Source organism: Mytilus trossulus, chromosome 6, assembly GCF_036588685.1.
Source record: "Mytilus trossulus isolate FHL-02 chromosome 6, PNRI_Mtr1.1.1.hap1, whole genome shotgun sequence".
Lineage (NCBI taxonomy): Eukaryota > Metazoa > Mollusca > Bivalvia > Mytilida > Mytilidae > Mytilus > Mytilus trossulus.
This window is the reverse complement of record NC_086378.1, coordinates 6,415,393-6,422,940: the sequence shown is the minus strand read 5'-3', so window position 1 is coordinate 6,422,940 and position 7,548 is coordinate 6,415,393.

Below are 7,548 nucleotides of genomic sequence, written 5' to 3'. Positions count from 1 at the left end.
TCTCTTTGGCGCTTCGCTTTCGCCAATAACCAAAGTAGCTGTAAAAGAAAGAGGACTACCGGTACATCGTAATAAAATAAACTGCTGTCATAAGTTCTTTGTGTGTTTTAATTTTTATATGGGAGCAACCAATTAACTTCAAAGGGAAAATGTTTTTTTGTCAAAGTTGAGTTTGTTTTTTTTTAAAGATTTAATGACGCTATCAATAAAAAAAATCTTCAAAATTTAAGCACTTATATGGGGCCATAATATTTTTTTCTAATCAATTTGGGGATTAGAATATTTTAAGGAAAACAAAACAATACCCCCCCCCCCCCCACACACACACACACACACTCATTTTTTTTTAAATTTCAATGGTTGTTACCTAACGAAATTGGAAACGAAGGATGTGTAACTAGTGATTCCGGAGGATATTAGATCATATTACAATGACATGATCGACGAAACTCTAAAATTAAATTACTAGTAAAATAAATTTTAAGTTGAAAACAATACTTTTAAAGATAATGTAATTTAACGTTATGACGTTAAAATTGCTTCTCAAACTGGAGACATTGTTGCTTCTATAAATATTAGTGTAAACAAAAATATAAATGTAAACATACATATTGATGTAAACATAAATATTAATGTAAAAATAAATATTAATGTAAACATAAATATTAATATAAATAGATAGCAATCATGTTTGGTATCATAAAACGTATAGATTAGACCGTTGGTTTTTAATTCCGTTTGAGTGGTTTTACACTATTATTTTTGTGTGGCCCTTTATAGCTTGTTGTCTGTTGTGAGCCTAGGCTCCGTGTTGAAGACCGTACTTAGACCTATAGTGGTTTACTTTTCTAAATTGTGACTTGGATTGGGAATGGTCTCATTGGCTCTCAAACAATCTAATTAAAATATTGATCTCTGATTACGTTATACTCATATGCAGTATAACGTAATCAGAGATCAATATTTTAATTAGATTGGCTCTCAAACCACATCTTGTTATATATACTAAATTGAAAACAACGTTCAAACCTATGATTGCTGTCGTAATTTCTGCTTCTTGCTATGTTTTGATATAGTTATAAAGCCAGCAAATACGAATACTCATAAAACTAGTAAATATACGGAGTAATATATAAATACGGACGTCAAATTAAATCTGTTGTCTGTTCTCTCTCGTCATTGGTAGCGTGAATAAATGATCAATACATAAAAATGATACTTTTATTATACAGCCGAAATGTTTCCATACAAGTACAATATTCCAACAATAATATATAATAAACATACGGGACGAAACTACTAAAATAATAATCTTTCTCGTGTATTTTCGTACGGGTCAACTGGGTTTATCTTAAATATTATGTACAATGATAAATACGGTAAATAAATGCAAGGCATACAGCTAATGCGCTGCTTCTTACCTCTAGGACCCCCCGGGATGAGCCTTGCTGCAAGCCAAACGTAAACACAGCAAAGACTAACGAACGTGACGTTGCACTGGTATTTATTTCAAATTACCGGAAGTAAATATTCTAAGCAGGAAGAAAAACATAACATAAAACGCTTACATAAAATATAGGAGTCCTCGACTCAAAATGCTTATAATAATGCAATCTTATAAATAAACATATCTAGAACTCATAAATGTACACTTTTGGGTTCACGCTTAAAATATTGACCCAACGGTAACGTTCTTAACAATACATGACAAAGTTGCGCCATGTACGACGTAATCGATACAGCTAATAACATAAAGTAAAACGTACGTTAATTACTCATTCGATATACTAAACACTAGAAATAACTTCTGTCAACTTATGTAAACTCTCTTATTATAATAGATAACAATATTCTTTTACTTGGAAATGACCAAAACACACATTTACAACACTGCCCCTCCCCCAGAATACATTTCGTCCTCGAAATATGGGCTTGGCAATTCTGACAATACGTCTAAAAATTCTTTTCACAATATTTCTATGTACATATTACTCTATCATACAAATAAAACAATTTTTACTCATCTCCAATTTGTCAAAACAAACAAATATTTAAGCTATCTTTAAACTTAAACATACATCAACAAACTACTGCGCCTGTTAATGTCCTAACAAAAACAATATCTGCGATAACAAACTAATGCGCCTGTTAATACTTAAAAGACAAAACAAGTTAACTAAAATTTTCTTCCACATATAAATATCTTCTCTTATACTTATATAACAGTAAAGTGTCACGAAAACACCTAGTTCTATTTTTTATACAGTAACAGCACTAATATACAGTTATTACATTAAAAGTTCATTCCAAAATTCTCCATTCTATCAGACGCTGGAACTATACACATCATGAAGCTAAACTTCTTCTAAACACCAGGCTTACCATAAGCCAACAAATGTCCTATCAAGTTCTATACCACAAGGGTACCCCGCGTATACATATATACGCTATCTTCGATACTGATGAACCATAAAAACATAAGTATAAAAATTAGTACAAAAGAATAAAAAATAGTCATCAGTATTCCCCGAGAAATATCTAAAATGGTGTAGACTATAGCTCAGCATACCCATGGTGTAACCTAAATGTATAATGCAATCTAGACTAATCATTGGCCTTAACTTATTCTCGCACCAAAGCAAAAATGGCACCTAAAGTATCCCAACTGCCAATATACACCCACCGAAAGCAGCTTTCTACCACAATAGTATTAAACAATCTTTTTTTACTGCAACAACAGCAACAATTCAATAGGATCATCAAATTCCAGATTCTGATAAAAAAAATACCTGTTTTCTGAAAATCTCAAAAACAAATTCAATACCACAATATACTTTCAAAAATCTAAAATACCGTATACTCTACATATTTGTGCTTAATGTACTCAGTGTATAAACTAATATTACAAGTCTTCTCAATAAACCAATAAATCACTTTTTACATCAATGACAAAAACATCACACAAGTTTCATATCTACATTATAAAAAAATCCGAATCTACACAAAAACATATTCTCATATTTGTCCAGTAGGCTTATCTGCTATATAGTCCTAACTATTTCTGATAACCCTGGCTTATAAATCCAAACTGCGGGTTCCCTCCAAAAGTATTCATATTTTCTGGTTTCCCTCTTTTTCCTCTTGAGAAAGGACAATCTCTACTGTAATGTCCCTCTTGGTGGCATGAGTAACATGTATTTACTCTGTTACTGTTGTTGGTATTAAATTGGTCTTTCTTCCTAACATTATGTCTATTTAATGGACCAAAATTTTCTCTTTCTTGCTTCTCAGTTTTAAACAGATCTTTTATCTCATTTAAATCCTGCTTTATGTCTTCAAAATCCATTTTTAACTCCTTTTTCATATTGTCTAAGCCCATTTTAAATTCTGCATGAGTGACATATTGGGTTGGATTCTCCCTCCTACATACCTCGAAGTATTCTGTTTTCTCTTGTGCTATACAGTTTGCTCCAGTATTTAAGTGTCTGACATTAAAGTTTGTGTTTATATTTTCTCGACAACACTCGTGCCATGTGACTACATTAATTGCATCCTGCAATGTTGCTGGCTTCTGTATGAGGACATCATAAGCTAGTGACTGGTCTGGCAGACCCTTAATAAAGTGTTCTGTTTTGAAACGGTTCAGTAAACCCAAGTCATTTACATCAGGGTATGCTTTACCTACAAGTCTCTCCACACGAGATGCATATTCTTGTATGCTTTCTTTGTGGTCCTGTTTAATAAACTGCAAGTTGGTCCTATAAGTTTCAGGTAAAATATGATCCCCAAATCTCTGTGACATAGCCTCGTGTATATATTCTATGTCTCTGTGCAAAGAAACAGGAAGTTCGTTTACGTATACCAAGGCTTCATCTCTAAGACTATTTAAAATTAGCTCCTCTACTTGTCTGTCACTAGACCAATTGAACCTACTACTCAATAAACTAAACTGTGTCCAGAAGGCCTTGAAATCTCCCTTACCATTAAATATTGGGCTTCTAGGTTTTGGTTCTTCCCTTTGTAGTTGCTGAACATGACTACTTTCTCTTAAATGATGTGTACTAACTGGACGTGGTATATAAGTGTTTTCAGTACTTGGACCAGCTTCTAACTGTTGGGTCACTGATACCTGGTTATTTTGTTCAGTTGTGGTCATGCTATTTTGACTGAAATTCTGCGTATTGGTATTATTTTTAGCAACATGACTACCCCTTATAATTACTAAATGAGCTATATTTTCCTGATTTAGCTTAACTTGCGTGCTCATCTCAGAAACTTGCGTGCTCATCTCAGAAACTTTCGTCTTGAGCTCAGAAAATCTATCATTTTGATTTTTTAATTGTCTCTGAATGTCCGTTAGAATAGCAATAATATTGTTATCATTCATATTCGTCCTAGTGTTCTCACAGGCGATTTTATTGGGCTTTCTACGGGGCTGGAGGTAGATAAATTAACATCATCTTCTATATCCAAATCTATCAAATTACAGGGCTCATCAGGTCCGCATTGTGAAATAATTATATTCTTCAAACTTTCCCCCCTTTCAAAATTTGGAGCTGGGATTTTTCTATTCCTAAGATCCATGTTTAAAACAAACAATAATATGCCAATAGAAGCTAACTGCACCTCTATTTCCCAAATAAATAATTATCTGGAAGCTAAATGCACCTCCTTTATATATATATTTTTCTATTTCTAGGAAGCTAAATGCACCTCCTTAATATTTTTTGTTTTCTTTATAGGAAGCTAAATGCACCTCCTTAATAAATATATTGTTTTCTTTATAGGAAGCTAAATGCACCTCCTTAAAAATATTCTCTTTCTTTATAGGAAGCTAAATGCACCTCCTTAATATACTTTTTTTTTAAAAATCAGAAGCTAAATGCACTTCTGTATTTTCCAAAATAAGCTATTTATCACAGTATAATATATAGAGCTAAATGCACTCCATACACAATATATGTCACTTAGTGTGTTCCATACACATTAATATTTCTAAAAATAGACGTGCCAAATTCCTTGAAAACGTGAGAACAAAACCGCTGCCACCATTGTCGTAATTTCTGCTTCTTGCTATGTTTTGATATAGTTATAAAGCCAGCAAATACGAATACTCATAAAACTAGTAAATATACGGAGTAGTATATAAATACGGACGTCAAATTAAATCTGTTGTCTGTTCTCTCTCGTCATTGGTAGCGTGAATAAATGATCAATACATAAAAATGATACTTTTATTATACAGCCGAAATGTTTCCATACAAGTACAATATTCCAACAATAATATATAATAAACATACGGGACGAAACTACTAAAATAATAATCTTTCTCGTGTATTTTCGTACGGGTCAACTGGGTTTATCTTAAATATTATGTACAATGATAAATACGGTAAATAAATGCAAGGCATACAGCTAATGCGCTGCTTCTTACCTCTAGGACCCCCCGGGATGAGCCTTGCTGCAAGCCAAACGTAAACACAGCAAAGACTAACGAACGTGACGTTGCACTGGTATTTATTTCAAATTACCGGAAGTAAATATTCTAAGCAGGAAGAAAAACATAACATAAAACGCTTACATAAAATATAGGAGTCCTCGACTCAAAATGCTTATAATAATGCAATCTTATAAATAAACATATCTAGAACTCATAAATGTACACTTTTGGGTTCACGCTTAAAATATTGACCCAACGGTAACGTTCTTAACAATACATGACAAAGTTGCGCCATGTACGACGTAATCGATACAGCTAATAACATAAAGTAAAACGTACGTTAATTACTCATTCGATATACTAAACACTAGAAATAACTTCTGTCAACTTATGTAAACTCTCTTATTATAATAGATAACAATATTCTTTTACTTGGAAATGACCAAAACACACATTTACAACAATTGCGTTGGGTAAAAACCACAATTTGCATACATATGCAAACAAAAAACAAATTTCTTGATAATGGGGTCTAAATACAGCACAAACAACATTATCCAAAAGAATAAAACAGTCAAAAGGTATATTTTAACAAAATGGGTATATATCAAAAGTTCAGAAATAGCAATCGTTAAAGATTTATTTTTAATTGTTCATGCCCATTTCATTCATGAATTTACAACTTCTTCCAAAGATTTGATATCCACATGTTTATCAAAATATAATTTGAATGATTGAATAAAGGCAACAGTAGTATACCGCTAATCAAAACTCATAAATCCATGGACAAAAAACAAAATCGGGGTATTAAACAAACTAAAACCGAGGGAAACGCATTAAATATAAGAGGAGAACAACGAGATAACACTATAAATGTAACACACACAGAAACGGACCGAGACAGGCAGACTATTTTCTATCATGGGGTCCGTTATAATACTTCATAATTTAATGTTAAATTGTTGAAATTCGGAAGCTTTTGACCTTCCTCATGGACCCTATAATACCTTGGCAACCGGAATTACGCCTCCCGTTCATAAAATCCTGGCCTAGGACTATTGAAAATTATGTAAAGTATAACGCCTTATACCTAAGAATATGTAATTTCTCGTTATTGGTCTACTCAGTGCTGTTGGAATTCAGCCAATCATTTTAATATACCATAGACAATTAACAGAGAGAACTCGGCGGAATAAAAAATACCAACTCTGACACTTAAACTATAAAATATACATGCTCCAAGTCAGGAACCGTTACATTAGTTCATTTTACAATTATTTGATGTTTTTTAGCCAAATATAGGTAAAAAAAAATATCGAGCGGAGTGAGGCTAAAGATTGTATTATACGCCCGCTCTTTCAAACGTCATAGAAACGCCCCTGTATAGTACTTAATAACCTGCTCTATCACCCTCTCAGCTATGAATGTTTTTTGGCCGTATTTGGCACAACTTTTTGGAATTTTGACGGATCCTCAATGCTCTTCAACTTTGTACTTGCTTGGCTTTATAAATATTTTGATATGAGCGTCACTGATGAGTCTTATGTAGACGAAACGTGCGTCTGGCGTACTAAATTGAACAGTTCTACCATTAATGATTATTCAATTTTCAACATTACTGAAGCTAGATATGAACAGATGTATCTTTTATTTGACAGTCAGGGGAAAAGTTCTAGAACTAAAACATAGAACTTACGTAGTGTCTTGTAAATCACTGCTGTAAATTCAATGAACTCAGTGTCCTTTAAACTGTAGTTTTTGATAAGTCTGCATGAGAGGGTGACGGTTTTCAAAAATAATAATCTCCCGCAGAGCCATGGCATGAGAGTAAATAATCTCAGTCGTATAAGCCAATAAAAAAAATACAACCAATTAACCGTTTTTTAATTATTTTACACCATTGCATACATTTTAAACATCCATAGACTAGAAAGATCATTCATATTTAATGCCGTTAAGTTTGTGTTTATTTTACAGTAGGATGTTTTCCTGGTGGATTAAACGTTTTCATCTCTTGTAAGGCTGTCTTGTTTACCCCACATGCAAATTTATTTTCATTTCTGTACACTCTGGTCATTTCGGCAGAACAAGGTATGTTTTATTAAAAC